The sequence below is a fragment of the Schistocerca serialis genome, chromosome 9, assembly GCF_023864345.2.
Source record: "Schistocerca serialis cubense isolate TAMUIC-IGC-003099 chromosome 9, iqSchSeri2.2, whole genome shotgun sequence".
In the NCBI taxonomy this organism is placed as follows: Eukaryota; Metazoa; Arthropoda; class Insecta; order Orthoptera; family Acrididae; genus Schistocerca; species Schistocerca serialis.
Genome location: NC_064646.1, coordinates 466408270 through 466432268, shown reverse-complemented (window position 1 = coordinate 466432268; position 23999 = coordinate 466408270).

The following is a 23999-nucleotide window of genomic DNA, read 5'->3' as shown; positions in this document are numbered from 1 at the left end:
GATTGTCTCTTAGGAAAGCTTCTAGTGACACTTTATCCGCTTTTTTAAATAAAATTATTTTGCGTTTGTTTCTGGTGGATTTGGAAGAAACGGTATTGAGCCTAGCTACAACGACCTTGTGATCACTAATCCCTGTATGAGTCATGATGGTCTCTATCAGCTCTGGATTGTTTGTGGCTAAGAGGTCAAGTGTGTTTTCGCAACCATTTACAATTCGCGTGGGTTCGTGGACTAACTGGTCGAAATAATTTTCGGAGAAAGCATTTAGGACAATCTCGGAAGATGTTTTCTTCCTACCACCGGTTTTGAACAAGTAGTTTTGCCAACATATCGAGGGAAGGTTGAAGTCCCCACCAACTATAACCGTATGAGTGGGGTATTTATTTGTTGCGAGACTCAAATTTTCTCTGAACTGTTCAGCAACTATATCATCGGAGTCTGGGGGCCGGTAGAAGGAGCCAATTATTAACTTAGTTCAGGTGTTAAGTATAACCTCCACCCATACCAATTCGCACGGAGTATCTGCTTCGACTTCACTACAAGATAAACCACTACTGACAGACACAAACACTCCACCACCAATTCTGCGTAATCTATATTTCCTGAACACCGTCTGAGACTTCGTAAAAATTTCTGCAGAACTTATTTCAGGCTTAGGCAGCTTTCTGTACCTATAACGATTTCAGCTTCTGTGCTTTCTATTAGCGCTTGAAGCTCAGGGACTTTCCCAGCACAACTACAACAATTTACAACTACAATTCCGACTGTTCCTTGATCCAAGCACGTCCTGTATTTGCCATGCACCCTTTGAGATTGCAGCCCACCCCGTACTTTCTCGAGGCCTCCTAACCTAAAAAACCGCCCAGTCCACGCCACACAGCCTCCGCTACCCGTGTAGCCGCCAGCTGAGTGTAGTGAACTCCTGACCTATTCAGCGGAACCCGAAACCCCACCACCCTATGGCGCAAGTCAAGGAATCTGCAGCCAACACGGTCGCAAAACCGTCTGACCCTCCACCCGGCTCTGCACCAAAGGTCCGCAGTCGGTTCTGTCAACGATGCTGCAGATGGTGAGCTCTGCCTTCATCTCGTAAGCAAGACCGGCAGCCTTCACCAAATCAGATAGCCGCTGGAATCCAGAGAGAATTTACTCAGATTCAAAGCGACATACGTCATTAGTGCCGACATGTGCCACCACCTTCAGCTGGCTGCACCCTGTGCTCTTCATGGCATCCGGAAGGACCCTTTCCACATCAGGAATGACTCCACCCGGAATGCACACGGAGTGCACACTGGATTTCTTCCCCTCCTTAGCCGCCATATCCCTAAGGGGCCCCATTAAGCGCCTAACATTGGAGCTCCCAACTACCAATAAGCCCATCCTTTGTGACTGCCCGGACCTTGAAGGCTGAGAATCATCCTCTGAAACAGGGCAGGCAGCTGCATCTGACTCAGCCAGAGACAGTGCCTGAAACATGATTTTCAGACGCTTTCTGATCAGCCTCCGGGGATGTCTTTCGCTGCCTGCCACGCCTTGGAACGACCTCCCAACCAACCACAGGCGAGGGCTCAGCCCCACTGTGGGCAGCAGCCGGGGCAACCACAGCGGCAGACCGATCTGGGGACAGACGGGACGAGGTTGACATCCCCGTGATACCAAAGTCCGGCTCCCACAGTGGTGCCCATTGGCAACAGCCTCAAGCTGCGCGACAGAAGTCAGCGCCGCTTGCAGCTGTGAGCAAAGGGATGCCAACTCAGCCCTCATCCAAACACAGCAATCACAGTCCCTGTCCATTCTAATCGATGTCGAACAACAGTTACTGAAACACGAGTCCGTGCCTAGATAACGCAAATAATGTATTAACGTACTTGTATAAATGCCTAACGACTGCGCTACAATCTGCCTGAATTTACGATTACAGTAACTAAATCTCGAAATTACACCTCCTATACGAAACTCACACGCAATTTAAATAAGAATCTACGAAGCAAACACTAAAGCGCGATGCTACACCTATCAAATACTATAATACGCCCGAAATTTATGAATTAAACAATGCAAGTACCCAAAAACACGCAAAGAAATTAAGAATTAAACTATGTAACAAATAAGTAAGCTAGGGGTATACGACTTGCTGCTGCAGCTGCTTATCCAACGGTGGCAGGGAGCACACATTAAACATGATATTACTTCTCTACCAAGTAGACGTTAGGTTGAACCACAATAAACTCAGGAGTACAGACACGTAGGAACTCTATCAGAAGTAACCTGTCTTATACTGGCTATTTATTTCTAGTGCCGAAACAAACGCTATGTAGGGTTACAGGACATTTATTCCATCTTTTATTTGAGCTTCTGTATGTCGATAACATTGGTTCAGAACTGGGAATGCAACCCAGACCACCCTTAACGCGGAATTTGATCCCTTCGTGACAATACAGCTCGACTGAAATTTGTTGTTTGTTCAAAACTGCAGATTCCTCAAGATCTTCACATATTGCGAGTGAAAGGGTTCGAATCCTGGCCCAGCACTAAAGCTTTCATTATGATTATCAAGCTCTAGCATGAGAACACCTATCTGCTGGTGGATAATAATTTTGATTTTTAATGTATTTTCATTCGTTGTCAACACTAACGATATCTGAAGTTTTTGAGTCCCAGTGAGACACAGGACTGTTTGCGAGATCACTGTAAGTTCAAGGATGTTATTCCGAGCTGCTGGTCGAGAAAAATTCGGTAGCTGACGTCTCTTTGTGATCAGTTAAAAAAAATGGTTCAAATGGGTCTGAGTACTATGGGACTTCTAAGGTCATCAGTCCCCTAGAACTTAGAACTACTTAAACCTAACTAACCTAAGGACATCACACACATCCATGCCCGAGGCAGCATTCGAACATGCGGCCGTAGCGGTCGCGCGGTTCCAGACTGTAGAGCCTAGAACCGCTCGGCCACTATGACCGGCTTTGTGTGCAGTCAACAACGATATGTGTGGGGTTCGATTCCCAGTCAGCACTGAACTCTTCGTCATATTATTTCTAGTTCAAACTTGCTCACATGTCGCTGCTGGTGTAGCAAACCCATTTTTAACGTTGGTTTTCTCTAGAATATAACAGCCATAGGTGCCACATTGGAGATCTGGGAAAAAATAAATGAATGTTTCGTCTCGTCATTTCAGTTAAAACATCTAGCTACTGCCGAGAAAATCCGAAATGTCACGGTTGATTGTGCTTCGATGACAATCCAATTAGGTTCTGGGTTCGAATCCCTGTCCAACACAAAGCTTTACCTCAGGGCATTTCAAGTAAGTAACTTGTGAAGAAGCAATATTTAACATTTCTCGTAGTTCGTTAACAAGGACAATAGATGCTGGGTAGGAATTCGCGCCCGTTAAAAGTTTACGTTATGTAATTTAAAGTTGATATTTGCTAACTGACACTGTCTAAAATCGAGGTATATCACTATCTGCATACCTAGTCAGGAATGACTATTAGTTTCCGTTAGTCACAAGATCTTTGCTTAGTCTGCATGACCTGGGTTTGAATCCATATGCAGAACGAGACGGTTCGTCGTGTCATTTGAAGTTCATTGAAGTTCATACATATTCTCAAGTAGCTGCTCGTGAATAACTTAAATTATTAAAATCATTTTGTATTCAATAATTAGTACGGTATGTTACTTTGAAGAGAAAATCATGAATACGACGAACTTACTACGTGAATTACCTATCTGACGTAATAATGAGAGTGTTAACATTTCAGGTGTGTCATCTATTGTAATAAATGTGAGCTTACAAGCCTTAAGGACTATGTTATCTGTGATAAGATGTTCCTTGATATTTTCAGAACCTTGGTATTACTTTACATCTTGAGCAGCGTTTCCTAGTGGTGACTCGTTGGAACCATTTTCAATAGTCAAACGACTGTACCGCGGAGCGATTAGAGGACCTGCTAGACAGCTGCGTTATGTGGGTTGCATTCGAATCAGGCGAAATGCAATTCAGGTCGTTCGAATACTTTTGAGCACGACTGTACATCTGTTTTTATTTCGAAAGGCTGTGAGATTTCTCCAATAAATTTAACTTGACAGACTTATCTGCAAGTGAATGTTTCACGGATTGGGTCTGCCAGTTTAAACTTTACACCAAGTCCTCGAATTATTTTATCTATTCTTTCTCTGTCAACAGAATGAAAAGCGCTTTTGGAATCCACAATTCTACTGTTAGTATTATTATTATTATTATTATTATTATTATTATTATTATTATTAAAATACCAGTACAGTTTCGTATCGCTATAAGAACTTTACAAAAACTGAAATGTGGAAAAAAACTTAACACTAACCTGGTATATGTGGTGGCCCAACAATGCTGCTAGTGAAAAACACAACCGCTCCAAAAAAAGTTTGCAACTGTTACAGGGGCTTAACTGCGCTCAGTCTTGAGGGTGACGGCGCTAGTACCCACTGGCAGTAGCCCCCGTCCTCTATGCCTGCTTCATGTCCACCCCATTGCCAACTCAGTTCAACAAAACGTCCCCACACGTTGTTCCTTACAACAATAGCACGTTTAGACCGAAAAATTTGTATGCATTCTCAACTCTTTTGAAACACAGGCTACTTTCTGCTTATCCCCTTAACCTCTATATCATCTTTAAGGACTAGATTGAAATTGTGTGTCGATTCTTTTTTGTACCCACTGTTTACCCCTCTCCTGATGAATTCTCTGTCACAGACTTGGCAAAAAAAACTTTTGCACTTGTCCATTTCGTTCTACATGTTCAATCAAATGCTGTTCGAGATTGATTTTGACCTGGGTGAAGACGAGTGATTCTCATTTCTTATCCGCTGAGTGATTTGAAAAACAGTGGTGCCAGCTGAGTCTGTCAATAGATCGGATTTCACAAGGCATGGCCTACACTGTTCGATAGGTATAGGAAGGAGAGGTCGGCAAAGCTTATGTGTGACAGTGTAGAGCGGGGGGATCACTCATGGGGAAACTCATGTAGTAGTTCTTCTTACAACTGCATCTTCTTTAGACTTTAGTCAGGTTATACGTATCCCTGATTATGGGAAGACTCCCTAATAAAAGATCCACCTTCAGAAATGTCTAATATCTCAATAATGAAGGAATTAGCATATTTAATCAAATGTAAGAGATATTAGAAATAAAGTTAGTGAACTGTTTAATAGATGTTGACTCTGACATTATTGGTATTTCAGTGCACCACCTAAATAATGTGACGATTCAGAAGCTTCCTTTTCCACGATACAGATTAGCCGGCTATTTTTCAAGGAGATCTTCAAGAAATGGAGGAGTGGGAAAATACGTATGAGTCTATTGGCGTATCAAAGCACTGCAATGAATAGGTCTTTCGATGTTGTTCAGGAGCAGCTGAATTTAGTGAAAATAAGCAATTAATTAGAGTTCCTTTAGGCCCCCTAATTCTCATGTCAGGACATTTTTGTCCAGCACAATCAATGACAACAGTATTGTTCGATTTTCATTACTAGAGGGGCATTCCGTTAGTAAGAGGGTGCACAAATTTCAAGCCTAAAAGAAATTTTTGCGCACATATACAGACACACCATGTTAAGTATAAACGCAAACTACAGTGACGGGAAAACATCGCAACACCAAAAAGTTTTGGGTCAGAGGAATGCACGCAACGGGACCTCTGGCTCGGAGCTGTCCTTGAAGTAACCGATTCATTGCATTACAACAGCGGTGTGTGAACGACCGTTATCCTGTTGGAAAACATCCCCTGTAATGTTGTTCGTGAATAGCAACACAACAGGTCAAAGCACAAGATGCACGTACATTCTGCAGTTAGCGTGCATGGGATAACCAAGAGAGTGCTCTTGCTGTCATACGAAATCGCACTGCAGTCCCTGAGCCCAGATGTAGGTCCAGTGCATCTAGCACGCAGATATGTTGGTTTCATGACCTCAACTGGCCTCCTTCTAACCAACACAGGGCCATAACTGACCCCGAGGCAGAACTGGCTTTCATCAGACCTCCTATCTGTCCTCCAATGAGCTCTCGATTGACACCATTGAAGTCGCAAATGGCAAAAGTTTGGGATCAGTGGAATGCACGTTACAGCGCATCTGGTTCGCAGCTGGCCTTGAAATAACCGATTTTTAACAGTTCGTTAAGAACAGTTCGTTAAGAAAAATTCGGAGTAGGTATTAAAATCCATGGAGAAGAAATAAAAACTTTGAGGTTCGCCGATGACATTGTAATTCTGTCAGAGACAGCAAAGGACTTGGAAGAGCAGTTCAATGCAATGGACAGTGTCTTGAAAGGAGGATATAAGATGAACGTCAACAAAAGCAAAACGAGGATAATGGAATGTAGTCGAATTAAGTCGGGTGATGGTGAGGGAATTAGATTAGGAAATGAGACACTTAAAGTAGTAAAGGAGTTTTGCTATTTGGGGAGCAAGATAACCGATGATGGTCGAAGTAGAGAGGATATAAAATGTAGACTGGCAATGGCAAGGAAAGCGTTTCTGAAGAAGAGAAATTTGTTAACATGGAGTATAGATTTAAGTGTGAGGAAGTCGTTTCTGAAAGTATTTGTATGGAGTGTAGCCATGTATGGAAGTGAAACATCGACGATAAATAGTTTTGTCAAGAAGAGAATAGAAGCTTTCGAAATGTGCTGCTACAGAAGAATGCTGAAGATTAGATGGGTAGATCACATAACTAATGAGAAGGTATTGAATAGAATTGGGGAGAAGAGGAGTTTGTGGCACAACTTGACAAGAAGAAGGGACCGGTTGGTAGGACATGTTCTGAGGCATCAAGGGATCACAAATTTAGCATTGGAGGGCAGCGTGGAGGGAAAAAATCATAGAGGGAGAGCAAGAGATGAATACACTAAGCAGACTCAGAAGGACGTAGGTTGCAGTAAGTACTGGGAGATGAAGAAGCTTGCACAGGATAGAGTAGCACGGAGAGCTGCATCAAACCAGTCTCAGGACTGAAGACCACAACAACAACAGTTCGTTGTGCTACTGTGGTGCCAACTGCTGCAGATGCAGCGTGATGCCCAGGCTCACACGACGGTCTCCCCTTTCGGTGGTGACAGGTGCCCGTCCGGAGTCCCGTCTTCCTTCGATTTTACATTTTCGCCGCGCGGGATTAGCCGAGCGGTTTGAGGCGCTGCAGTCATGTACTATGCGGCTGGTCCCGGAGGAGGTTCAAGTCCTCCCTCGGGCATGGGTGTGTGTGTTTGTCCTTAGGATAATTTAGGTTAAGTAGTGTGTAAGCTTAGGGACTCATGACCTTAGCAGCTGAGTCTCATAAGATTTCACACACTTTTGTTTTTGTACACTTTCTTGACCGCCGCTGCCAGCACAGAGGCAACATCCAGCTTCTCGTAGCTCTGTTACACAACCTCACTCAAACTCACTGAGGTTTTGATAATGTCGTCCTTGTTGTCTTAAAAGCATTCTTGACTAACATCGTCTCACCACGTCCAATCTCAAAGGTAACTAACGCTCACGATCGTTACAGCGTGTGTTTAAAGCAAACGTGTTAGCGTCGTCCTAGTGACGCTACAAGGGCACCCTTATGCAAGTGGGGTGAACTGTTCAATAGACATCGTTTTCAGGTTTAGAAACACGCCTACTAATCTTTAGTTTATACTTATATGGATATGGTGTTTCTTCTTTCGGACATCCTGCAACCGTCTAGAACGAAATTAGAATTATATTAATACCGTCAGCTGCGAACGGGCGTTGATATAGATCAACGGGGACGGATGAAAATGTGTGACCGGACCGGGACTCGAACCCGGGAGCTCCTGGTTACATGGCAGACGCTCTATCCATCTTTTTTTTAAAGGTCACGCTGACCACTTTTTCTTTTTTTTCTTTTTTTTGTTATTTTATTTTCTTGCTTTGTTTTGCTCTACCAACTTTTTTTTTAGAAAGCCCCTTAATAAAATGGAACTAAAAAAAAAGAAAAAAGAAAGAAAAACCAAAGTGCCACCGCCACTTTTCATCCTATAACAAAAAAAAATCTGGTCCACTTCAGGCGATCCATCTGAGCCACCGAGGGCACAGATGATAGTACGACTCATTACTCGTGGAAGACATTCTTCCAAGTGCCGTAAGAGTTCGGGGAATATGTGTCCGAAAGAACAGACCCTCGGTGGCTCAGATGGATGGGCATTCCGCCGCCGCCGACCGTGCTGTGCGGACGTGCGGAGAGGCTGTTGCGGTGTTTACATCGTCGCTGCGAGCGGCCGGCGCTGTGTGGTGAGTGCGCGCTTTCTGCGTTAGTCATAGTCCACGAGCACATTTCTAGAATGACATAATGGAACAGACAACGCGACGCGATACTTTTAAGTTGATTTTCGATCCGAACTACGCCCGACCGAAATCTTACGAAGTTGAGGCATTTATCGAAGAAACTTTTCAGATCAAAGTGGATGAACTGATTGGAATTCACCTGTCTATTGTCAGTCCGACTGTGTTCCTTAAGTTATCCAGTTCTGACAAGTGCGACCAAATTGTAGAAGCATGTGGTGGGGTGGCAAAATTCAAACATTCAGACGGACACATGGGGCAGGTCACGGTTTCGCGTGCCGGAATGGGAATAAGATCGGTTCGAATCTTTGAGCTCCCCTTTGAAATAACGCCCGAGGAGATTAACAACAAACTGAGAGACTATGACGCCATTATCAGCAATGTCGCCGAAAAATGGTCTAGCTTGCACAAGTATCCAGTATCAAATGGAGTCAGGCAAGTTAAGATTGACATGCTGAAACATATCCCATCGTATCTCTGGATTGGTGGATATCGAGCGATCATCATTTACGATGGCCAGCTGAGAACCTGCTCGGGTTGTGGTTCGACCCAACACGTCCGCGCGCAGTGTGTCCAACGGCGTGTGACGCAACTGCCGACTGGGGAGCGAGACCCGCCTAGTCAGATGGCCACGCTACCCGTGACGTACGCCGCCACAATTCGCAGTGACGTCGCCCCAGACATGTGTTTCGACAGGGCGGTAGTTGCTTATGCCGACGTTCCCGATGGTAACGTAGCCAAGGATACTAGCAGCACAGAAGCTACAGGTCCAGCACACTCACAAGACGAGGAAACTGACAGGTGTGCAGAACAAGACCAGGCTAAGACGGCAGAAGAAGACATGTGCAAACCACTTGAAGAAGTCGGGCAACACAAAGAGGACACGGTTGCAACATCGGAGGATAATGACCAGCAGCCTACAACTGTTTCACCAAAGAAACGGAAGAAACGTCGAATAGCCCGTCAGGGAGCAGCAGAAATCGCACCAATCCTGCGTGAAAAGGCGAAACAGATAGGGCAAGAACTGGCGGAGACGACACAAGCAGCTCCTCTGGAAGATCGAACAACAAAGAAGAAGACCCGAAATGAGGACACTGAACCCGACCGTGGAATCCACATTCCAGACGGTACAGCTAGTCCGAAGGACCCTCCACCTGTACCAAAAACGGACACGCGGGAAGTTACGTGCACGCGAGATTGGGCGGATGACATGGAGGAGCAAAGCCATGATGCAGAGATGGCTGACATACCACAACGTTCAGGACGGACGGCACCCGACCGTCGACAAGATGTGTCCACCCGGCAACAAACCACCATCAAAGACGCTCGTGCAGCAGATGATGATGCCGACTTCTTCTAAGTAGAGCAAACATCCACTTTACCTGGCAAACAGTATCCCACCTGACACGGTATAGTCGACATGACGTCCTTGCAGGCGTACATAACTGCGACCTTGAATATAAATAAAATTAACAGCACCCTCAATCTGATAAATCTCCAAGATTTTCTGTTCGCCGCTGATGTTGACATCTTAACGCTGCAAGAAGTAACGGCTATCCGTTTGGACGACATCACTGGCTACAACGCCGTCATCAATCCTGGCAATGACAATGGCCTCGGCACAGCGATTATGACTAAAGAGGGGATCCTACTTACAGACGTGGCGAAACTGCCGAAAAGTAGAGGTCTCGCTGTCACGATAAACAACACCAGGTTTATCAGACGTATATGCCCCGTCAGGAACCGGAAACAAGCGCCGCAGGGCCGAATTTTTCAAGGAGGACATCGCCCCCCTTTTCGCGGTGCGATTTGAACAAATAATATTTGCGGGTGACTTTAATTGCGTGCTGAGCCCCAAAGATCAGACGCCAAATTTTGGTTGGCTCTGGGCACTTTGGGACTTAGCTTCTGAGGTCATCAGTCCCCTAGAACTTAGACCTACTTAAACCTCACTAACCTAAGGACATCACACACATCCATGCCCGAGGCAGGATTCGAAACTGCGACCGTAGCGGTCGCGCGGTTCCAGACTGTAGCGCCTAGAACCGCTCGGCCACCCTGGCCGGTAGACGCCAACTTTTAACAAATCTCTGGAGCTGGAGAACATCGTCAGAGACTTCCATCTGTTTGATACTTGGGAACTAAAACATGGTGATAAGCTAGGTTTCACCTATATCACCAGCCATTCTGCCAGTCGTATCGACAGGATTTATGCAACATCCAATTTAAGGAGACACGTTTTACAGTCCGAGCTATGGCCCACTATTTTCTCTGATCATATCGCGGACATATGTACGATAAATTTAGAGAAACAAGGAACTTACAGGGCGAGAGGTCAGTGGAAGCTAAACGTTGCTCATTTTTCGGATCCTGCATGTCACGCCGTCTTGCACACCACTTGGGCAGAATTTGAAAGGAAGTTCCACTTGTACGGTACGGCGCTGAATTGGTGGCTAAACTGCGCGGAGCCCGCAATAATAAAGACAATGAAAACTTACTCCCGTGAAAAAGTCGCCTGGCGGAAGCGGACATTAGACTTTTACTTCAGCTGTCTGAGAGACTTGTGCTTTCGGGATGCAACAGTCATAACAAATTATGGGCAAATCAACAGAATAAAAGCAAAATTGCTCACCCTGCAGAGACACCATCTCGAAGGCAGTAAAATACGAACGCGTTTGCAGAACGGTACACGACAAGAAACAACATCGATGTACCACATCCTCCAAGAGAACAAAAGACAAAAACGGAAAATTCTGACGGTACTCAAAACTTCAGACGGGAGACTCTTGACAGATCAAGCTGCAATACGAGACGAGATCCATCGACACTTTAGTGAATTGCTGGCCAATGCACAGACAGATGTAACAGCACAGCAAGCTCTCACTGCTAGAACGACAGAGCGACTCACTCCAGAAGAAGCTGATGTGCTCGCAGCAAGAATAACGGACGAAGACGTCGAAGATGCCATCTCGAGGTGCCCAAAGAATAAATCACCTGGACCAGATGGGCTACCCGCTGAATTTTATCAAACTTTTCGCGAACAGATAATTGCTAAATTGACACTCGTCTGCAATGAAATACTAAATGCCGACACTGACCTTCCGAAGGAATTCTGTGAAGGTACAGTGGTCTTAGTCCCCAAAACACCAGGAGGCAAAACCATGGAGAATCTTCAATCCGTAACGCTTCTCAATAGTGATAATAAAATCTTCGCCCGTATCATGATGCAAAGGTTTAATTCAGTTATTCGTATAGTGACAGGAGCGTACCAGACAAGTGTGGGAAAGGATAAATCGATATTTCAGACCTTATGCGACTACAGAGACATTATAGCGATATCGGAAGCCTGCAACATTCGCTGTGCTCTGATGTCGCTTGACTTTGAAAAAGCTTTTGATAAAGTTAATCATTCGTACCTGTTCCGGTGTATGACATCCATGCACTTCCCACAGAAAATTATAGCCTCCGTGAAAAACATATTGACGAATAGCACGTCAAGAATCAGTGTCAACTGACAACTCAGTCACCCGATCAATATTCAGAGTTCGGTAAGACAAGGTTGTCCCATGTCCATGACGCTTTTCGCGATTGCGCTTGAACCTCTCTTAGTATCCCTGACTCGGCAACTCCGTGGACTACACATACACGGACAGAAAATCATATGTCAAGCCTACGCGGACGATGTGGGGGTACTTGTGACTGACGAAAGCGAGGTGGAAACAGTACTTGAAGTTGTGGCGACCTACGAACTGGCGTCAGGAGCTAAACTCAACCGCAATAAATCTGGTATTATGAATCTTGGTCGGGGTATAGAGATCAGAGCCGCTGGACGTATCAACACTGTGGAAAAAATAAAATGCCTTGGAATAGAATATACGAGTAATATCCACCGCACGGCCGCTCTCAATTATAGAAAATTACTTGCCACATTACGAGCAAGCATAAAACAACACAGCTTGCGCAATTTAAATGCAATACGAAAAGTGCAACTAACCAATACCTATATAACCTCCAAAGTAAACTATGTTGCTCAAGTGCTGCCTCTACCACGAACCATAGCACATCAAATGCAAGCAGCGCTTGGTTATTTTGTCAGCAGAGGTCAGATATTTAAGGTTTCATATGATACCTTGACGCTACCGACACGCAATGGAGGGCTACATCTGACAGGCATCTACCTTAAAGCGCAAGCGCTATACGTTAGCAAAACTTATAAACAGTGGCAACGATCACCGCGGACCTTAGTGGCTCATCTCTTACGTGAAATCACCCGAGTCAGCAGAGATCCACCAATCGATGTGCATCACATCTCCCACGAGCTGTACCACTATATACATTTTCTTGTGGAATACAGCTATCTACGCCATAGAATACCGGAGAAAGACATATATCGGGTTAAGGAGGTTTACAACACCTTGCTGGAAGGAAAATTGCGCAATCGAATAGAAAACAAGTTTCGACATTATAACTGGAAAAACATATCTGACCCCCACTACCATCCAATGTGCGATCGACGTGGTACCTCGCAGTCAATACAAAAATCCCCAACAACTCTAAATTGCACGCGATACGTCTGGCACACACACCAAATTGTCCCAGCTGCAATGTCGTCGACACTGAAGAACATCGCTTCGTCTGTGACGATGTAAAAGACGTGTGGAATCGCTTCAGGCAAAAACTAGCACATGTGCTCCGCACGTCACCTAACACGATTACACCGACATACGTCCTTCTGCCTGATGACGTGCTATATCCTAACACTAAAAGAAGGTCAGCCAACTGGCTCAAAGGACTGACAGTCCATTACATATCAACGGCTATGACGAAGAGTGAAGCAGATTATTGGATGTACCTGATGACAGAACATCAAAAGCTCGAACAACGAAAGAAATACAAAGAAAATTAAGCAAATTTCTTGAACCGAACATTGTCTTACTGACAGAGCTGAAGAACGATCAAACGATATTTTGTTCAATATCAGGATTCCTTTTTTTTCTTTATGAAATTATCTATTAAGTTTCTCATTCATTTCACGCCAACAAGGTGGCTATTTCGTTTACTCTTTGCCTTCCTGTAGCAACACTAAGAGGTTGCTGACGCAAACATGAGACGCCAGCAGGCTGAAGTACGCCTGGCTCTCCTATAAAAATCGCTCTCGCACAATGATGGAAGAATGTAGCGGACCTTTTTTCTTTCCACAACCCCAAAAGAAGGGATTTTGTTTACTTGTATACATTTACTTCGTTGGTCAACTATCTCTTATGGAACAAACATAGCACAGAAGCTAGCCGAAGAAGGCACAAATGGTGAGCGGAAGGACGGGCTGTAGGGGAGGAAGGAGGCCCGAATAAAAAAGAAAAAAAAACAAGAAAAAAAAAGAAAAAGAAAAAGATGGATAGAGCGTCTGTCATGTAAGCAGGAGATCCCGGGTTCGAGTCCCGGTCGGGGCACACATTTTCACCTGTCGCCGTTGATCTATATCAACGCCCGTTCGCAGCTGACGGTATTAATATAATTCTAATCTGTAGTTTATGTTACATACCTCCTTTTCGGTGTTGCACTTTTTTCCTCCGTGATTGTACTCAGAAAAATTAAGCCCGTGGCAATCGAAACTTCTTAAACCTCATTTTTTAAACCTTGTCACAGAACAAGGGTAACATGATGTTTATAGTGCCTATAGAAATGGACGATGAATGTACTGCTTTCCTCAACACGTTGCTCACGCTCTTTGAGAGTTGCTTTCGGTTAGAACATTCAAACAGGGTACTGGCACCAATAGGCAAATTTGGTAGCTGGTTAGTCGGTAAGTATATCATGTAGAACGAAGTGGCAATTATATAACGTTAGAAATAGTCACAATCGAGCTCCAATAGCCCATTACAGACAGTACTCCGAAGTACTTCAAAACGTTATAAAGAACGCAAGAAGCATGTGGTATGAAAATAGAACAGCTATTCTCAAGATAAGATTAAAAACCATATAGTTACCAGTGAAGGAAGTGTGTGGTCAGCAGCACTAGAACGAGGACATAAAGTCTATACGTAGTAAAAATGATTTTGTTATTGATAAATCAGATATCTGTACAGTATTTGACAAGCACTTTCTCGATACAGGAGGTGAATTAAATAACAAATTTAGTTACACAGGGAACCGCATAACTCTCTTAGAAAATAGCTTTACAAGACTGCTATATGGGATACAACTACGTGATAATAACGAGGAGAAAAGTAAGTCACAAACACTGAAGACCACGGGATCTCATGGATATGACGAGGTACCTAGTAGACCACAAAGGTACTCTGCTGCATATGTTAGCCCAGTACGTAGCCATATTTGTAATTTTTCGCTTAGGAATGGTCGGTTTTCTGAAGGATTGTAGTACTTAGCAGTGAATCGGCTATATAAAAAAGAAGGGAGAAGGTACAAAATTTTAAATTTATTTCTGTGCCACCGGTGTTTGCTAAAGTTATTGAAAAGGCTGTGTATATAAAGGTAATTGATCACTGCGGTTCACGTAATTTGCTGTCAACATAGTTCGTTTTGAGAAAAGGTTTAACAACTGAAAATGCTATATTCTCTTTTCTCCGTGAGACACTGGACGGAATAAATAAAAAGTCCCGAACAGTAGATGTATTATTTGGTTTAACTAAGACGTTTGCTTTGTTGATCTTAAAGTATTACTGCAGAAGTGGCACCATTACGGAATAAGAAAAGTATCTCACAACTGATTCCTCTTCAAGAACAGACCGCTACAGGTCATTCTCCATAGCTATGACAATGGCTACGACTTGGCTGCAGGTGCACGGATAAGTTGCTAGGGGGGGGGGGGGGGAGGAACTGATCTTAAATCACAATAAGATTCAGTGTTCGTAATTTCTAACACACAGTTCAAATAAAATGCCATTTTGATTACACGGAGTGGGCATCTGTCTAGTGAATCTGAACAATCCAAATTCCTCGGTGTTGAGGTAATAGTAAGCTACCATGGAAAAATCATGTTCACGACCTTCTTCAGAAACGTAATGCTGCTGTAACTTCCGTCAGACCAATACCTGATGAAGGTGACAGCACAATACCGAAATTAGTTTACTTTCCTTATTTACATTCGCCTGTCACATGCGGTATTACGTTTCGGGGTAACTCTACCAATTACCAAAGGTTATTTTTGGCTGAGAAAAGGATAGTTCGCGAGCATCTTGTCTTCCCCTGTTTAGGAATATGGGAATTCTGACATGTGTCTCTTAAAATATATTTTGTATAATGTCGTTTGTTGATAACAGTATATGCTTATTCCGAAGAATTAGCAGCTTTCCCACAGTTAGTACTAGGCGGAAATCCAACCGGGGTTTGAGTAGTATTTCCTTGACTCTTGTACAGAAAGGCGTGCAGTATTCCGCTGCATTCATTTTCAATAAGCTACCACAAGAATTAAAACTTCTTAACACTAACACCCGCACCTTCAACGCTAAACTGAAGAATTTCCTCATGGCTCACTCTCACTCAACTACTGGAAAGTTCCAGGACAAAAATTAAGAAAATTTATATGTTATATTGTTGATTACTCTAGTTTTTACTCATCATCTTGTCACATGAATGCGTTTCGTGTAAATTTTGTCTTAACTGTCACTAACGTTTCTGATGTTAATTTCATGTACTGATTCGCTCCATGATCATCGACATTTGCTCCTCAGTTTGGTCCTACTGAACTAGACGTGTCAAATGAAATAAAAATAAATAAATAGCTTTGATTACATTCACGTACCGAAAGGGTTGTCTCGACTGATCGCGTTTTCTATTTTTATTTATTTTCTTTCGTATTTTAATGTTTTCTTATTTCTTGCCTTTGGCCGCGACGGACATTATTCTTGCCGTCGTCGCCCCGGGCGCCAAAGCCCGTTTACTCCTCGGTTATTACCTCCAGTGGAGTCCGCCTGCTTAGCTGGGTGGTAACGTGCTTGCCTCACCTGCACTGGGCACGGGTTCGATTCCCGGCCGGGTTTGAGATTTTCTCCGCTCATGGACTGGGTGCTGTGTTATCCTCATCATCGGCCGCAAGTCGCCCAATGGGGGGGCCGAACCCGAAAGGGACATCCCGGCCAACAATGCCATACTATCGTTTCAATCACCAGTGGATAGTTTTTTTAATTGTACGGTGATAATTGTCCTCATACCCTCTTAGAGCCGACCGCTGTGGCCGAGCTGTTCCAAGCGCTTCAGTCCGGAACCGCGGTGCTGCTACGGTCGCAGGTTCGAATCCTGCCTCGGGAATGGATGTGTGTGATGTTCTTAAGTTAGTTAGGTTTAAGTAGTTCTAAGTCTAGAGGGCTGATGACCTCAGATGTTAAGTCTCATAGTACTTAGAGCCACTAGAGCCATCCTCTTAGACTAAACAAGACAAAGCGCAACGTGACGCAGCGTTCAACAATACAGTGTTTTTCTCCAACGCGTAACACTCGCTTCACTACAATTCTCGCAAACGTGACGTCATTTTGACCGGAGATTTACAAAAAAACATGTCATTCTAGGGATGATTCATTATATTTACTGCTATAATTAAAAAAATTAATGATTTATCGAGGGATAATGCCTTCATATAAGTCGCCGTCTTGGGAGAGAGTTGTTATCGGCAACAATTTACAAATTAAGAATGAAACACACTTGTTTTATAATTTTTAGTATGCCGTTTTAATGTAACGGTGCATTGAAAATATAACACAAACTCTGCACCATTATCATTAAATGTCACTTAATAACGCATCAACGATACAAACCTTCAAAATCGAATATGATAACAAAGACCGTAGTTAAAAATCGCATGAATGACGTTGCGGTATCTGGAGTCGAAAGCTGTTACATGGATTTTTTTCATACTAGCGTTGTTAAAACATTCTGTTACTTTCTTACAAGTGTGTTCTGCATTACTGGCTGTTATTTATATTGAGTGTGATTTGAGAACGATTGATGAAATAAATATTTAGCTATATCCGAGTGTGTGGTCAGGCAGAACCGTAGGGGGACAGCTTAAATTGCTGCGACTGAAACGAGAACCAATAAAATTCATATTCTTCCCTCTTGCAAATATTTGGTTCTTTATTTCCGAATATGGCCGCCTTTCGAGTACGTGGTTAGGCAGGAACATAAGAGGACGCGAGTGAAATGAGAAGCATTAACATTCATACTCTCCCTTGTCAATAATATTTCGCTGTTTATTCACGATTGTGTGGCGTTTCCCGAGTGTGTGGTTAGGAAAGAACCTAGAAGGACGGCTTAAATTGCTGCGAGTCGATCGAGGAGCAATAATATTCATATTACTCGTTGAAACAAAGATGATAGCCGCTCATGCGCTCGTCGATATTGCGCGTGACGTCAAAATGACGTCACGTTTGCGGGAATTGTTGTGAAAAGAGCATCGCCATTCTTCAAGGCCCTGTGACGTTGCTTAGAAACAGTCCGAGTCGAGTCGAAAGGCGAGCAACACGAATGTTCGTGTCCCGTTCAGCAACATCGTAAGAAACCGTGAGCTGCAGTAAGGGCACGCAGCAGCCATGGCGATCTTTGGTGAGCCGCCAACCATCATCTGATTTCTGCCAATCCGGATTCCGCCCGTCAGCTTTAACGAGTGACGTCCTATGTAACGTCACGAGTTTACGATGTGAATGACGTAAGTGGCGTGTTATTAAATATTATCTGCGGTGGTCATAGCAACTGATGTAAATTATGCTGTTTATTACAAATATGTCGCGATTACTGAGAATGTTTCCAGTTACCGATTCCAAGATTTATATTCTCGTGAATTTACCTGACTTCTATGGTGCATTTTCTTTTAGGAATTTTTTGTTGCTATCTCCTTATTTCCTGCTTACGTCTTTCTTACATTTCCTGTATGTTACTGTTTATTTCATTTTGCGGTTGTTGTATTAGATTTTAGTTTGGTTGCCCAAAACTCCCATTTCTCTGCAGTAGTCCTATAGACTCGGTACTTATTATTAAGAATTACCGCTATTCTATAATATTACGAGTTTACTATGCATAATATTGGAGTGCACTTTAAAGATCGTCTGTTGTTTTTTCACTTACTCGAGTAAACTATGGTTACTTCAATTTCTGGACGATATAACTCGTGGCTATGTAATTAATCGGTTGAACTGCGATGGTATTTTACCGAATATATGTTTATTTTCTTTTATTCTACTGGTACATTCTCTTGTGTAGGAATAAGCGTCGTTTCCAGAATCTAAATACTGTGCTAAGACTATGTTCGTTGCCTTCATATCGCCTCCATGTTGCTTCTTTGGCTTAGGTATGAGGTCATTGGTCAAAGCCGGCAGGTGGAATTGGACAAAAGAATTTATTCGTGCTTTCTGAATTCGCTCGGAAAGAGTAGTACAACACCATGGTGTCTTGAAACATGTTTTCCATAGAGCTATCGTAAGAAAGTCTAAGAATTTATAACGGATTATAGAAGGATTTCAGGCATTAAGTTCTGTGTTTGACAATAGACTGATTTGCGTCTTAAACCATCAGTGTGTTATTTGAGGAATGAAATGCGTTTTGAAATGGTTTTTTCTGCTTACGTAGTTATGATCAAGTAAGGTGGGTCTGTATTATCGGCTTCGTGCCAGGTCACTTCATATCCTCAGTTCCACTTCAGTGCTCCCACACTTTCTTGGATTTTCACCTCCGTGGTACTAAATTGGTTGAGGTCGCTCGAATTCGAGCTGTAATGCACTGATTTTTTTTCGCTGGCAACTTCGGTCGTTGTTGCTCGTGTTTCATTTCGGTGATACGTAAGTTATAGCCCTGAACGTCATTCATACGTGCCCTATGCCGTCGTGCATCTCGTGATCTGGCGTTAGTTGTTCTTTCGACAACGAGCTCATTAATTACCCCCACACACGAGCTTTCATTGTCGCGAGCAATAATGGTCTGCAGTCGGTTACAACACGCTAGCGATTAGGTAGCAATTTCAAAAAAGTATTTTATGTTATCGAAAATTATCTACTATGTTTAGCAAAACGTCGTATGTTGTCATACTCGTAAAATGCAGAAGTTGAAATGCATTAAACATGTTTTGGAATGTTTTCAGTTGGAAAATATAACGTTTTAATTAGGATGGTGTTCAGGTTAAATTATCTGCTCTTCGCTGTCCTGGCCGTCATCTCGTATCTCCAGAGACCGGAACGCTAATCTTCTGCGTTTCCATGTTAGTGATACAGCGTGTTCTACATTTTATTGGCCTTTTTAGACAGAGCCATACTGAGGTAATCATGCGCCTTTTTTTTACTGCATCTCCCCCCCCCCTCCTCCACCAACCCTCTTTAGGGGGGGGGAGATGCAGTAAAAAAAAGGCGCAGGATTACCTCAGTATGGCTCTGTCTAAAAAGGCCAATAAAATGTAGAACATGCACGTCTTGTATCAAAATTTTAACCAGTGTAAATTGCTGTTCGTTAATTTTTCTCAAATTTGCAATGGGTCGAGTTATTCAAGACAAATCAAACCCATCCGTGCAAAATAAGAAATACAGAAAACATTATAAACAGAAGTTTATGGCAAATTTTATGTTCCAAAAAATGTATTCAGATTTTTTTAGCCGAAATTTCCATCGGAAAAGGGATACATGGGGGAAAAATGATTTTGCCGTGATTCCACCCAGTTTCTTCAACATGGGGACGCGCACACATGCGCTCCAGTGTCGTGAACTTTGATTTTACAACAGGGGACCAGTTCATATAACGGTTTAAAAGACTGGACCTATCGCAGTAATTCCGATCGAAGAACACTAATTGCACTGGCATATTCATTTGCATAGGTCAGTTATATTCTAGCGAAAAGAACTAACGCAAATAATGTCATGCCAGACTCAATTCACACTACAGAATATATTTCACGGTACTATTCCACCAATTCAGCATCACCAGTAAGACTTCAAGGCAGTCATTTCATTTACCACAGCGTTTTCAAATTCAGTTCATCAGCGTGTCACACAATTTATAATAATCATATAGTTAAATTCTTTCCAGATATTTCCTGACTGTCACATCGGTAAACCAGAAGCTATCCGAAATGAATGAAAAGGCATGCTTTTACGACATTAATTACAATGCTCCTAAATTTTACCTGTTGTGAAGCACAATCAGTAAACAGAAACACACTCCAGTTACTTTCTTGGTTCTGCTTATGGGTGATTCTGAGAGCTAACTATTGTGAAAGAAAGAAAACCGTAAAAACTGTTTGCATTTAGAGCACATGTTTGATTCATACATGTTAACTAGCGTAATGTAAGTCCCAGGAACTAGGTGTGGGCATCTCATCACATTTCCCAGCTTACCTGAAAGGAAGTACAACAGTCTCGCAACTGCTACTGATCACAAGCACAGCTGAGTGCGCTCTCTTACTGACTGGTGAACGTTATTCTTACCTTTGCGTCAAGGAACCTTCCTCGTGTACACTGAAATCGGAATATCAAATCTCATGTTACTGATCTCTTTAAAAGGAAACTAGTAATTTCGACTTCACCTCTTATGCAGCTGTTGATAACAGAACAACCACGGTGATTGTCGAAAAGGCGTAGCTAGAGTTATTATGTGTTTGTCCACAGTCTAGTCCACGTCTAGTCTGATACGTTCAGTCACGACACTGCTGCTCAGTGTTGATACACACTGCCACGGCAGACCTCCAAGCTCGCAGTGAGCTACACTTTTGAATACGATATCGGATGAACGCTAACAGCATCGTTTATATTGATTTCCAACATAGATTTTACGAAAGGTAGCGTGTGTATTGCATTAAAAACTGGCATTAACCAAAGAAATTATAACGCATTTGTCTTTCTTTAGTTTTCTAAGGATCGTGCGATGTATAAAACGGTACCTCACAGGCCAGTTTATTTACGAGTCTCTTGTAACGTACATATACTTATATAGGACGACGCTTTCCTCGAAGAATAAAATATGACTGCTAAACAGTAGAAGAGCTGACTTTTCGCAGAAAGACCTTTTATGACCATCTGACGACATGATGGTTTGTTCGCTACCCTGCCAACCAAATCAGTGAATGTGGAACATAGGAAACTTCTGTGGAATGGAGTATCCACTTTATCTGACGCACCAAATAATCCACCAGAAGTGTTATCGAGGAAACCGCACAGAAAACGTCAAAAGCTATCCCCTAACACAGAAGAAACCGATACTGCAATTGTTTCTGTCTCTGAGCCACACACAGCAAGGATCTTCAAATCAGTCGTCTTCTGAAGAAAAAATAAATACATTTACATAATATTGGTATGTTAGAAAGCCGAGTGAAGTGTAGAAAGCGCGAATCATTACACTCCGTACAAAATTGTCACGTGTCAAGGAAAGTGGCTATCGTAATAAGAACAGACAGCAGCAGAAACATACGCTTCTCTTGCAGTGCTTAATTTCAGCAGGATCAGCGTTCCGGCACCCTCCAGGGAAATGTTTCTGAACTGACTAGAAAAAGTAGCCACCAGAAATTTAAAATTATACACGTCTAATTAAATCACAAAGTAACTACAATTTGTCGCTGTGCCGGCACCAGTGAACGTGACAATGGTTGACGTAATGAAGTTCGTGTTCAAATGTGTTGGTTATTTGTAGTATTGAATATGAACTTGGATCAATTCAGTTGCAATACAACTCAGTGAGTAGAAGACAAATGACATTTAAAACATTTACTAAACACGTAGCTCCGTGTCCCAGTCAAATCGTTTTTCTTTTCCTAGCTCTTTGAGAGTTCGGAATTGCACGTGACCCCGATGGGCTAGGAATATATTCATCGTCATTGATCGCTAAATGCTCATTAATTGGATACTCGACTGTAGAAAGGTGCGAAGTGCCAAACTTATGAGCAGAAGTTATTACAAAAACTGTCTGTAGCGCAGTGTTTTATTAATTATTCCTGAAACATTTCCAAGATACAAATGAGAGTCTACTATCATACATTAGTGGCAATTTCATGACAGATTTGGAATGTTTTGGTGCTGAAGGCAGTTCAAACATAGACATTTATGTTAGGTGCCAAGTCCAATGCAATTGTTCTAGGTGCCATGTTCTCAGTCACTTTCCACAGAGCTGCATTCCTTTCCATCTAACGCATCATAGCCTTTAAATCTTTCTTATTTTCATCTGTAATTGTGTCAGATTGTGTCCAAAATTGAAGCAACAAACGGCAGTTTTGCAAGATTGCGCGTATTTTTCCACGAAACAATACTAACAGGTGATAGTAAAGTAGAAACAATGTGAAGAATGCAGAACGTAAACAACTGCTATAGGCATAACGGTAGACAACAATGTTCTTTGTTTTTTTCCCAGCTTAACGGATTTGCACACAGATTCCGACAACGGGTTAATGTGCTCAGTATGGGGTGTGAACTGTCCACCTCTGGCAGCAATACAGTCCCGACAATATGAATGATGTCATCAATCTCATGTTGAGGCAATAACGCCCGTTCTGCCTGCAGAGCTGCTCGCAAGTCTTGGATGGATGCTAACGTGATGGAACCTGTCTCCTTAGTGCATCCCAGACATGCTCTAGGGATTCAAACCGGGAGAACGAGCAGGCCACGCCATGTGTGCAACATTATCCGTTTCCCAGGAAAACAATAACCATTTGTTCTCTATGAAGTAGAGCATTATCGCCCATCAATACGAAGTCTGGGTCCACACCACCTCGCAACAACCGCACTTGAGATACCAAGATCTCTTCACCATGCCTTACAGCAGTTAAAGCTCGCCGAATCACCCGTAGAATTTCATGAAGAGGTATTAGAGTGGTCAACATAATCCCTGCCCTGCATCATTACGGATCCTCCTCGATACAGGTCTCTTTCGACAATGCTCCCACGTTCCTTCCAGCTGAGAATGATTGGAAAATTACTCTCCAAACGAGATCGTGACTCATCTGTAAAAACATTTGCCCACTGTTCGACGTCCAGGTGGTATGCTGGCGACTCCACGATAGACGTTCCGTTCTGTAAAAACGCATCAGAGGTAAATGTACAGCAGGTCAAAGCTTGAATGCTAAAAAAATTCAACTATTCATGGGAATTACTATGGAAGGTTTAAAAACTTTTGCTTCCTCGAGCATCTTGCAAACGTCATTGAGTGGAAACTGCTTTGTCAATAACTTCGTTCTCAGTATCAAGAAAAACTAAGTCACAGGGAAGGAAGCTGCGCCCACTAACAAGAAACCGTTTTTCTATTGTTGTGAACATTTCACACCAGGAACAGAAGAAGAATTACCATCATTCGATTCTTGTTTTGCGCAACGCAGTTGTTGTTGTTGTTGTCTTCAGTCCTGAGACTGGTTTGATGCAGCTCTCCATCCCACTCTATCCTGTGCAAGCTTCTTCATCTCCCAGTACTTACTGCAACCTGCATCCTTCTGAATCTGCTTAGTGTATTCATCTCTTGGTCTCCCTCTACGATTTTTACCCTCCACGCTGCCCTCCAATACTAGTGATCCCTTGATGCCTCACAATATGTCCTACCAACCGATCCCTTCTTCTAGTCAAGTTGTGCAACAAACTTCTCTTCTCCCCAATCCTATTCAATACTTCCTCAAAAGTTATATGATCTACCCATCTAATCTTCTGCATTCTTCTGTTGCACCACATTTCGAAAGCTTCTATTCTCTTCTTGTCCAAACTATTAATCGTCCATGTT